Source organism: Rhinopithecus bieti, unplaced genomic scaffold (genome assembly GCF_001698545.2).
Source record: "Rhinopithecus bieti isolate Rb0 unplaced genomic scaffold, ASM169854v2 scaffold_3057, whole genome shotgun sequence".
NCBI lineage: Eukaryota > Metazoa > Chordata > Mammalia > Primates > Cercopithecidae > Rhinopithecus > Rhinopithecus bieti.
The window spans coordinates 228,388-238,331 of record NW_016803927.1 but is presented as its reverse complement, the minus strand read 5'-3'; positions in this window follow the sequence as shown (position 1 = coordinate 238,331).

The following is a 9,944-nucleotide window of genomic DNA, read 5'->3' as shown; positions in this document are numbered from 1 at the left end:
GGAGGTGGAGCTTGCAGTGAGCTGAGATCTGGCCACTGCACTCCAGCCTGGGTGACACAGCGAGACTCCGTCTAAAAAAAAAAAAAAAAAAAAGATATCATTAAGCAAAATGAATAAAATAGTCTCAAAACATGCATCTAACAAAGAAGTTGTATTCAACTTGCATGCTGGTAATGCAACATGTTGAATTTTTCATCTTAGGCATGACTCATTACAATGTCTCCCACTATACAAGGAAAGAATTTAACTTTTTTTTTTTTTTTAGACAGGGAATCACTGTCACCTAGGCTGGAGTGCAGTTATGTGATCACGGCTCACTGCAGCCTTGACCTCCCCAGTTCAAGCAATCCTCCCACCTTAGCCTCCCTAATAGCTGAAACCACAGGCACATCATGCCACCATACCCATCTATTTTTTTTTTGTAGAGACAGGGTCTCACTATGTTGCGTAGGCTGGTCTTGAATTCCTGGGTTCAAATCATCCTCCCGCTTCAGTCTCCCAAAGTGTTGGGATTACAGGTATGAACCACCAAGCCTGGCCAACTTTAACTTTTAATCCCTCTGTCCCCAGTACTCATGCTTGCTGTTCCCATCCTTCCACCTTCCTAATATAGTGCTGTCATAATTTTGGTGAAATCACCAAATGCTTTTGGTGAAGCATTCTCTCCTATAGCTTTCATCACACCCTATGTGAATGGCTCGCCATCTCCCAGAGGTGCATAACTGCTATTCTGGATCGCCCCCACAGCACCACTGGGATGCTTTCCTCTTCTCTTGGATACCATTTCTTGGACCTCACGTCTTCCTCCAGCTCAGTTTGTTTGCTGATTGCTATTTAGCTTTTATTTCTTTTTTGTTTTTCTTTTTTTGAGACGGAGTTTTACTCTTGTTGCTCAGGGTGGAGTGCAATGGCGTAATCTCAGCTCACTGCAACCTCCACCTGCCGGGTTCGAGCAATTCTGCCTCAGCCTCGCGAGTAGCTAGGATTACAGGCATGCACCACCACACCTGGCTAATTTTGTATTTTTAGTAGAGACTGGGTTTCTCCATGTTGGTCAGGCTGGTCTCGAACTCCCCACCTCAGGTGATCCGCCTGCCTCAGGTGATCCGGGAGGTGGAGGTTGCAGTGAGCTGAGATCGTGCCACTGCACCCCAGCCAGGGAGACAGAGTGAGATTCTGTCTCAAAAAAAAAAAAAAAAAAAGCATTATCCCCGTACAGGGACTTGTCACCAGTGTCATGATGGTGTGTGAAACCATAAATCCTAGCACATAAACCCTGGAATAATTCTGTGAAAGCAGATCTTATAGCCAAATCCTTTCTCTTGAGTGCTCAGAGCGTGAAAGTTTTCTGCTTATATCATTGGAACTGCTATCTTTGGAGCTTTGTCTGCAAACAGCTTGGAGGAAATGAGGCCCAAGGGCTTGACAGCAATGCCTGGGAACATAGTGGGGTTGGCCAGGTGCACTTTCTCACACCTCTAATCCCAGTATTTTGGGAGGCCAAGGTGTGAGGAGCACTTGAGCCTAGGAGTTCAAGACCAGCCTGGGCGACATAGTGAGACCCTGTCTTTTTTTTTTTTTTTTTTTTTGGACGGAGTCTCGCTCTGTCGCCCGGGCTGGAGTGCAGTGGCCGGATCTCCGCTCACTGCAAACTCCGCCTCCCAGGTTCACGCCATTCTCCTGCCTCAGCCTCTCGAGTAGCTGGGACTACAGGCGCCCGCCACCTCGCCCGGCTAGCTTTTTGTATTTTTTAGTAGAGACGGGGTTTCACCGTGTTAGCCAGGATGGTCTCGATCTCCTGACCTCGTGATCCGCCCGTCTCGGCCTCCCAAAGTGCTGGGATTACAGGCTTGAGCCACCGCGCCCGGCCGAGACCCTGTCTTAAAAAAAAAAAAACACACACACACAGTGGAGTTGACCATGACTGCTGACAGGGGGCTCTGGATGGTGTTGGCATCTGCAAAAGCCTCCATCGTGGTTTAACCTCTTAGTTTGGTGGAGCACATCTTCCAATAGCTTCCTGAAAATGTTTTGAATTTCGGAATGTCTCAAAATGTCTTTATTTTACCTTCATACTTAATAACTTATCTGGATATAGAATTTTGAGTCAAAAACAATTAACTTTACACATTTTGAAGGCCTTGTTTTATTGTTCTGTAGTGTCTAGAGTTGAGTTAAATATAAAGCCATTCTGATTATTGAACCCGGGAGGCTGGAGGTTGCAGTGAGCCCAGATCATGCCACTGCGCTCCAGCTTGGGTGAAAGAGTGAAACTCTCTCAAAAGAAAAAAAGAAAAAAGAAAAAAAAAGCGAGAACATAATATACCCCAAGAATGGTAGACAATATTTGCAAACTGTATTTCTGATAAGGCATTTATATCCAGAATATATACAAAAACTTTTACAACTCAATAGCAAAAAACAAATAATCCAATTTTTTAAACGGGCAAAGGATTTGAAGAGACATTTTTTTTAGAAGACATAAAAATGGCCAATAAGCACATGAAAATAGGCTCAACATCGTTAGTCTTTAGGGAAATGCAAATCAAAACCACAATGAAATATCACTTCACAACCACTAGGATGGCTATAATAAAAAAGACAGATAAGAACAAGTGTGATTGATGGCCAGGATCGGTGGCTCACGCCTGTAATCCCAGCACTCTGGAAGGCCAAGGCGGGCGAATCACTTGAGGTCAGGAGTTTGAGACCAGCCTGGCCAACATGGTGAAACCCCATCTCTACTAAAAATATAAAAATTATGGTCAGGCACGGTGGCTCACGCCTGTAATCCCAGCACTTTGGGAGGCTGAGGTGGGTGGATCAGGAGGTCAGGAGATCGAGACCATCCTGCCTAACACGGTGAAACCCCGTCTCTGCTAAAAATACAAAAAATTAGCCAGGCGTGGTGGCGGGCGCCTATAGTCCCAGCCACTCAGGAGGCTGAGGCAGGAGAATGGCGTGAACCTGGGAAGTGGAGTTTGCAGTGAGCCGAGATCGCGCCACTGCACTCCAGCCTGGGTGACAGAGCAAAACTCCGTCTCAGAAAAAAAAAAAAAATTAGCCAGGCATGATGGCAGGCGCCTGTAATCCCAATGACTTGGAGGCTGAGGCGGGAGAATCTCTTGAACCCGGGAGGCAGAGGTTGCAATGAGCCGAGATTGTGCCACTGCACTCCAGCCTGGGCAACAGAGCGAGACTCCATCTAAAAAAAATAATAATAATATAAGTAAATAAATATGGTCAGAGTCACCTAAGGAAAGCCTGCAGCATGAAAGAGAAAGTCTGAAACAAACAAGCAGAAAAAACAAAGATAACAAAAAGCAATCCAGAGTAAGTACAACTTAGGAAGTAGAAGAAAAAAAAAAAAACTCTTGAAACAATAACTTCAGAGAAATAAAGACAAATATTGAAGACATAAAAGAAGAACAGATTGATTAGAGACCAAGAACGAGCTCTTGGGAACTAAAACGATAATGGCTGCACCTAAAATTTTAATATAAAACCTGAGTGAAAAAGTCAATGAAACTTTCCAAAAAGTGGAATAAAAAGAGACATGGATGATAGGGTATCAACAAATACCAGCAGGTCCATTGAGATCAATATCCAACCTATAGGGACTGGAGAACAGAATGAGGAAATGGTTAAAGAAGTAATGGAGCCAGGCGCGGTGGCTCAAGCCTGTAATCCCAGCACTTTGGGAGGCCGAGACGGGCGGATCACGAGGTCAGGAGATCGAGACCATCCTGGCTAACACAGTGAAACCCCGTCTCTACTAAAAACACAAAAAATGAGCCGGGTGTGGTGGCGGTGCCTGTGGTCCCAGCCACTCGGGAGGCTGAGGCAGGAGAATGGCGTGAACCTGGGAAGTGGAGTTTGCAGTGAGCCGAGATCGCGCCACTGCACTCCAGCCTGGGTGACTAAACGAGATTCCGTCTCAAAAAAAAAAAAAAAAAAAAAAAAAAGAAGTAATGGAATAACACATCTCAGAACTGAAAGCCACAGGTCTCTAGGCTGAAAGCTTTGAGAGTGATGAGTACGATAAATGAGAACAATCTATATCAAGGGACATCATCATGAAATGTGCAAGACTGGGTACACAGAAATGATCCTAACTGCTTCTAGAAAAAAAGAGCAGGGGGATCGCTCAGACAGGCTTGAGAGTCAGGACAGCATTAGACGCACACAGGAGCACTGGAAGCAGGTAAGTAAAGCACTGATGACTTCAAAATGCAGGGCTAGTTTTTATCCTAGAACTTTATGCCCTCTCATATTTTCAGTCAAGTAGAAGAGGAACATTTTCATACAAGCAAGAATTCAAAAGAATTCAGAATGTTTCCAAGAGTAAATCACGAAAAAGGAAGATACAGCACTTGACAGCATTTGACAAAAATGCACTCCAATACAGAAAAGTGACAAAGAGAACTCCCAAGGTGACAGCTGTCTGTCAGGTTTGGAGAGCTGCCAGTCCAGACTGCAGGAGAAGGCGGACGGCATTTGCGCTCCTGGAAAACAGCCTGCTGTTTGACAGATCCACTGTAAAAAATAGAAAGAAAAAAAACCCTGTAGTTTCAGAGAAATCAAAGCAAATGAAAGAAATAAGGTAAGCCATGTGCAGTGGCTCAGGCCTGTGATCCCAGCACTTTGGGAGGCTGAGGCAGGTGGATTATCTGAGGTCAGGAGTTCGAGACCAGCTGACAAACATGGAGAAACCCTGTCTCTACTAAAAATACAAAAAAATTAGCCAGGTGTGGTGGTGGGTGCCTGTAATCCCAGCTACTTGGGAGGCTGAGGCAGGAGGATCCCTTGAACCTGGGAAGCGGAGGTCGTGGTGAGCTGAGATCGTGTCATTGTCCTCCAGCCTGGGCAACAGAGCAAGACATACTATATCAATAAATAAATAAATAAATAAATAAATAAAAGATAAAAGAAATGAGGTAAAAAGTCCAACAGGAAACAAATTTTGTACAAATAAGAAACAAGAAACTATAATCACAATCTATGATTTGGCTCAAAGACTACTTTAGCAGTCAATAATAATTACATTGACAATTGACTTAACTAAAAATTGTGATAGAACTACATAGGGAAATAGAACTTGGGGCAGGGAATGTAAGAGAATGACCACAATGGCCGGGCGCGGTGGCTCAAGCCTGTAATCCCAGCATTTTGGGAGGCCGAGACGGGCGGATCACGAGGTCAGGAGATCGAGACCATCCTGGCTAACACGGTGAAACCCCGTCTCTATTTTAAAAAATACAAAAAACTAGCCGGGCGAGGTGGCGGGCGCCTGTAGTCCCAGCTACTTGGGAGGCTGAGGCAGGAGAATGGCGGGAACCCGGGAGGCGGAGCTTGCAGTGAGCTGAGATCCGGCCACTGCACTCCAGCCTGGGCGACAGAGTGAGACTCCATCTCAAAAAAAAAAAAAAAAAAAAAAAGAGAATGACCACAATATGACCATATGGTCAGAACAGGTGGTTCTAGTAGGTACCATATGGTCAGAACAGTGAGGCAGGGAAGGACTACAGCAGTGAGGCGGCTGAGCCATGGGCAGTGCTGGACACACCGTAGGTATTGCCGACTCCGATCCTTAAGGAATGCAGTGTTCTCTCTATTGCCCAAGCGTCACATGACACCTAAGGGAGAGATGAAGACTACTTGCGTGAGTCCCAGAATTCAGCAAGATGCTTGTCAGTGCAAAGATTCATGCCAAACTTGAAGACTACCCTCCCATGCCTGTGCTATCCCATATGGTAGCCATTACCACATGTAGCTACTGAGCATGTAAAATGTGGCAGGTGTGACTGAAGAACTGAATTTTTAATTCAATTAAATAATTAATATTTTTGAGACGGAGTCTCACTCTGTCATCCAGGCTGGAGTGCCGTGGGGTGATCTCAGCTCACTGCAACCTTTGTCTCCCGCGTTCCAGCGATGCTCCTGCCTCAGCCTCCTGAGTAGCTGGGACTACAGACTGGAGTGCCATCACGCCGGGCTAATTTTTGTATTTTTTAGTAGAGATGAGGTTTCACCATATTGGCCAGGCAGGTCTCTAACTCCTGACCTCGTGATTCACCTGCCTCAGCCTCCCACAGTGCTGGGATTACAGGCGTGAACCACCATGCCTGGCCTTTATTTGTTTGTTTATTTTGAGACGGAGTCTGGCTCCGTCGCCCAGGCTGGAGTACGATCTTGGCTCGCTGCAACCTTTGCCTCCCAGGTTCAAGTGATTCTCCTACCTTAGCCTCCTGAGTAGCTGGGATCACAGGCATGCGCCACCACGCCTGGCTAATTTTTGTATTTTTAGTAGAGACGGGGCTTCACCATGTTGGCCAGGCTGGTCTTAAACTCCTGACCACAAATGGTCCACCCACCTTGGCCTCCCAAAGTGCTGGATTTACAGACGTGAGCCACCATGCCTGGCCTGAATTTTGAATTTTAACTATTAATAGTTGCCATTGAAATTGAAATTGAAACCCACTTCCACTTCTAGGAAGATAGAGTGCGTGTACTGCTCCTTATTTCTCCTGCTAAGTACAACTAAAACTCCTGGATATTACATATAAAACGAAGCTCTCACTGAAAGGTGGAGAGAAGGCAGACCATTTAGGAACCTCAGTAGCTAAGGAATTACACGGTGGCGAATTTTCCCTCTAGAACACTCTCCACTGTGTAATTTGTTTTTGCCTCAATATCCCAGACTTGGAATAGAGAAACTGGAAAATCAGAGATAGCAACAAGCAGACAAAAAAAAGTCCCTATGAAAGACTGCTTTCTCTAGCCAAAGGATGAGGAAAAACGTAGACTAGCCAGGCAGCTCTTGGACAATTACTACTGTACTCCAGGCAATCACCACAGAGAAAACTGTGGCTCCACCCAACCTGTGCCAGGAATGACTGAGTGAGGAGCCTAGGATTCCATCCTTGTAAGGCTGCAATAAAGCACCCTGATGTTCCTGCCTAAGTGATGTCAGAGAACTCCTGGTAGGGAGCTGGGATTTTCCTCTCCATTGGCTGGTGATACCTTTCCTGCCCTGTGGGGAGCCTGGACTTCTAGTCTACCAGGTAGTTATGAGATGCCCCTCCCACTCCCTGCTAGGGCAGCAGCAGAGGAGGCCCAGGAGAGTCAGGACTTCACTGACCATTGCCCAGTGGCAATGAGGCCACCCCATGGGGTGAACACAGCATGGAAAGCAGGCACTCCCACCCTGGCTTAGCAGTAACAAGCAGCCTCCCCTGACCCGGAATGTCCAAAGAGGCTGAGTGGGGACTTTACCTTCCTAGGGAATAATGAGGCAGCATGTCCACTTTCCCTGCCAAAGCAATGTCAAAAAAGTCAGCTACAACAAAAGATAAAAATTATCCAGGTTTCCATCAAGAATCATTCATCACACCAAGAACTAGGAAGATCTCAAAACTAAGTTAAAAAAAAAATACCCAATAGAAGCCAACACTGAGATGACAGAGATGTTAGAATTATCCAAAATCAGCCACAACAGAAAGGCTTTGATAAGCAATTACAAACACTCCTGAAACAGAAGATAAAAAGCATCAGCAAAGAAACAGAAACTAGGAGGAAGAAATGGAAATTTTACTTTACTTTTTTTTTTTTTGAGAAAGGGTCTCACTGTGTTGCCCAGTCTGGAGTACAGTGTTGCAATCACAGCTCATTGCAGCCTTGAACTCCTGGGCTCAAGCGATCCCTCTGTAACCGAGTACCTCAGTTTAAAAAATATATTTTAATCACTCACTTTCTTTGTCTTCCTTCCCCTCTCACCACTTCATTCCTTCCCTCTCTACACTGCCCTCTGGCAGTGCATGCTTATCTAATTACATTCTTGTTTAAGAAGCCCCAGAGGCTAATCTGAAACAAACCAGGCATGAAGCCCCCACTGCAGAATCTTCCCAGTTAGGGGGAGTCATGACAATTAGTCCACCACCACCAGGCTGAAGTCAAGATAACGCCAATCAGACCTTTGGACAGGTAATTACCCAAGATAGCCACCAGAACAAGACACACAGGACCCTGCACCCTGTACCATTCCCACATTTCCCCTACCAAGTTTCCCTTTGAAAACCCAGTGGTAAATGTTACAATGTAAGCCGGTACTGTAGAATGCTATTGCCATCTTCTTTGTTTGCTGGCTCTCCAGTTAAAACTGCTTTTCTTCCCACCTACCCCAACTCTTGTATTCTGGCTTTTTTTTTTTTTTTTTTTGGAGAGTCTTACTCTGTCGCCTAGGCTGGACTGCCGTGGTGCCTTCTTGGCTCACTGCAAACTCTGCCTCCTGGGTCAAGCAGTTCTCGTGCCTCAGCCTCCCAGGTAACTGGGATTACAGGTGCGCACCACCACGCCTGGCTAATGTTTTGTATTTTTAGTAGAGATGGGGTTTCGTCATGTTGGCCAGGCTGGTCTCGAATTCTTGACCTCAAGTAATCTGCCCGCCTCAGCCTCCCAAAGTACTGGGATTACCAGCATGAGCCACCACACTTGGCTTCAAAAATGGAAACTTTAGAACTAAAAGATGGCCGGGCATGGTGGCTCATGCCTGTAATTCCAGAACTTTGGGAGACTGAGGTGGGCGGATCACCTGAGGTCAGGAGTTCGAGATCAGCCTGACGAATATGATGAAAGCCCAACTCTACTAAAAATAAAGAAATTAGCCAGTGTGGTGGCATGTACCTGTAGTCCCAGCTACTCGGGAGGCTGAGACGGGAGAATTGCTTGAACTCGGGAGGCGGAGGTTGCGGTGAGCTGAGATTGCGCCATTGCATTGCAGCCTGGACACCAAGAACGAAACTCCATCTCAAAAAACAAAAACAAAAAACAAAACAAAACAAAAACTAAAAAACTGAAATGAAAAGCTCAGTGAATGAGTTCAAGAGCAGAATAAAAGGGACCGAGGAAAGAATTAGTGAACTGGAAGCTAGAACAATAGAAATTATCCAATGTAAACAACTGAGAAAAATGGAGGGGGATGTGGAGGTGGGAGAGCTGAGCCTTAAGAATTATAACAAAAGATCTAGTATTTGTATCAGTAGAGTTGTGGAAGTAGAGTTCGAAAGGAGAGGTGTGAATGAAAAACTTCTGGATGAAATAATGCCTGAAAACTCCCCAGACCCCAAATTTGGCCATAAAAATAAACCTACAGATTCAAGAAGCTGAGTGAACCAAAACAGTAAAACCCAAATAAATCTAAGCCAAGAATCTCCTAATTAAACTTCTGAAAAGTAAGCAAAGAGGAACGCTTGAAAGCAGCCAGAGAAGACACCTTTTCTATCCACAGGGGAAAATCGTTAGAATGGCTACAGATCCGCTTGAGAAACCACGGAGAGCAGGAGGAAGCGGCACAGCATGTTTCAAGTGCTGAAAGAAAACTATCCACCTAGAATCCTGTAGCCAGTGGAAATACCTTTCAGGAAGGGAGGGGCATGAAGACATTTTCAGGTGACGGAAACCTAAGGGAACGTCACCAATAGACCTCCCCTAAAAGAACGGCTAAAGGAGGTTCTCTAAAAGAAAGAAAAGATAAAAGAAAAGCCTTAGCACCTCAGGAAGAAAAGAAAGACACATGGTAAGCAAAAATATCAGTAAATATGACAGATCTTCCTTCTCTTGAGTTTTCTGAAATGTTTGATAGTCAAAACAAAAAAATTATGTCTGATGTGAACTGAAAAGAACAACACTACCATTTGAGTGGTTTTCACTCTAACAACAGCCTCCAATCACTTTGTACTTTTTAAGCATGATGATTGGGTTTTCACACTCATGTGGGATGTGTCTCCCTCAAACTGTTACACTGGCACATTACTCATCTGATGTGAACTTAGGAAAAAACTCACAATAACCCATATGCATTTCATCCCAGTGTCCAATAAGATTTTTCTTTTCTAAGGTGAATAAGCTAATTTTGTCCACTCAATGTAGGCTTCTGTTGGAAATGG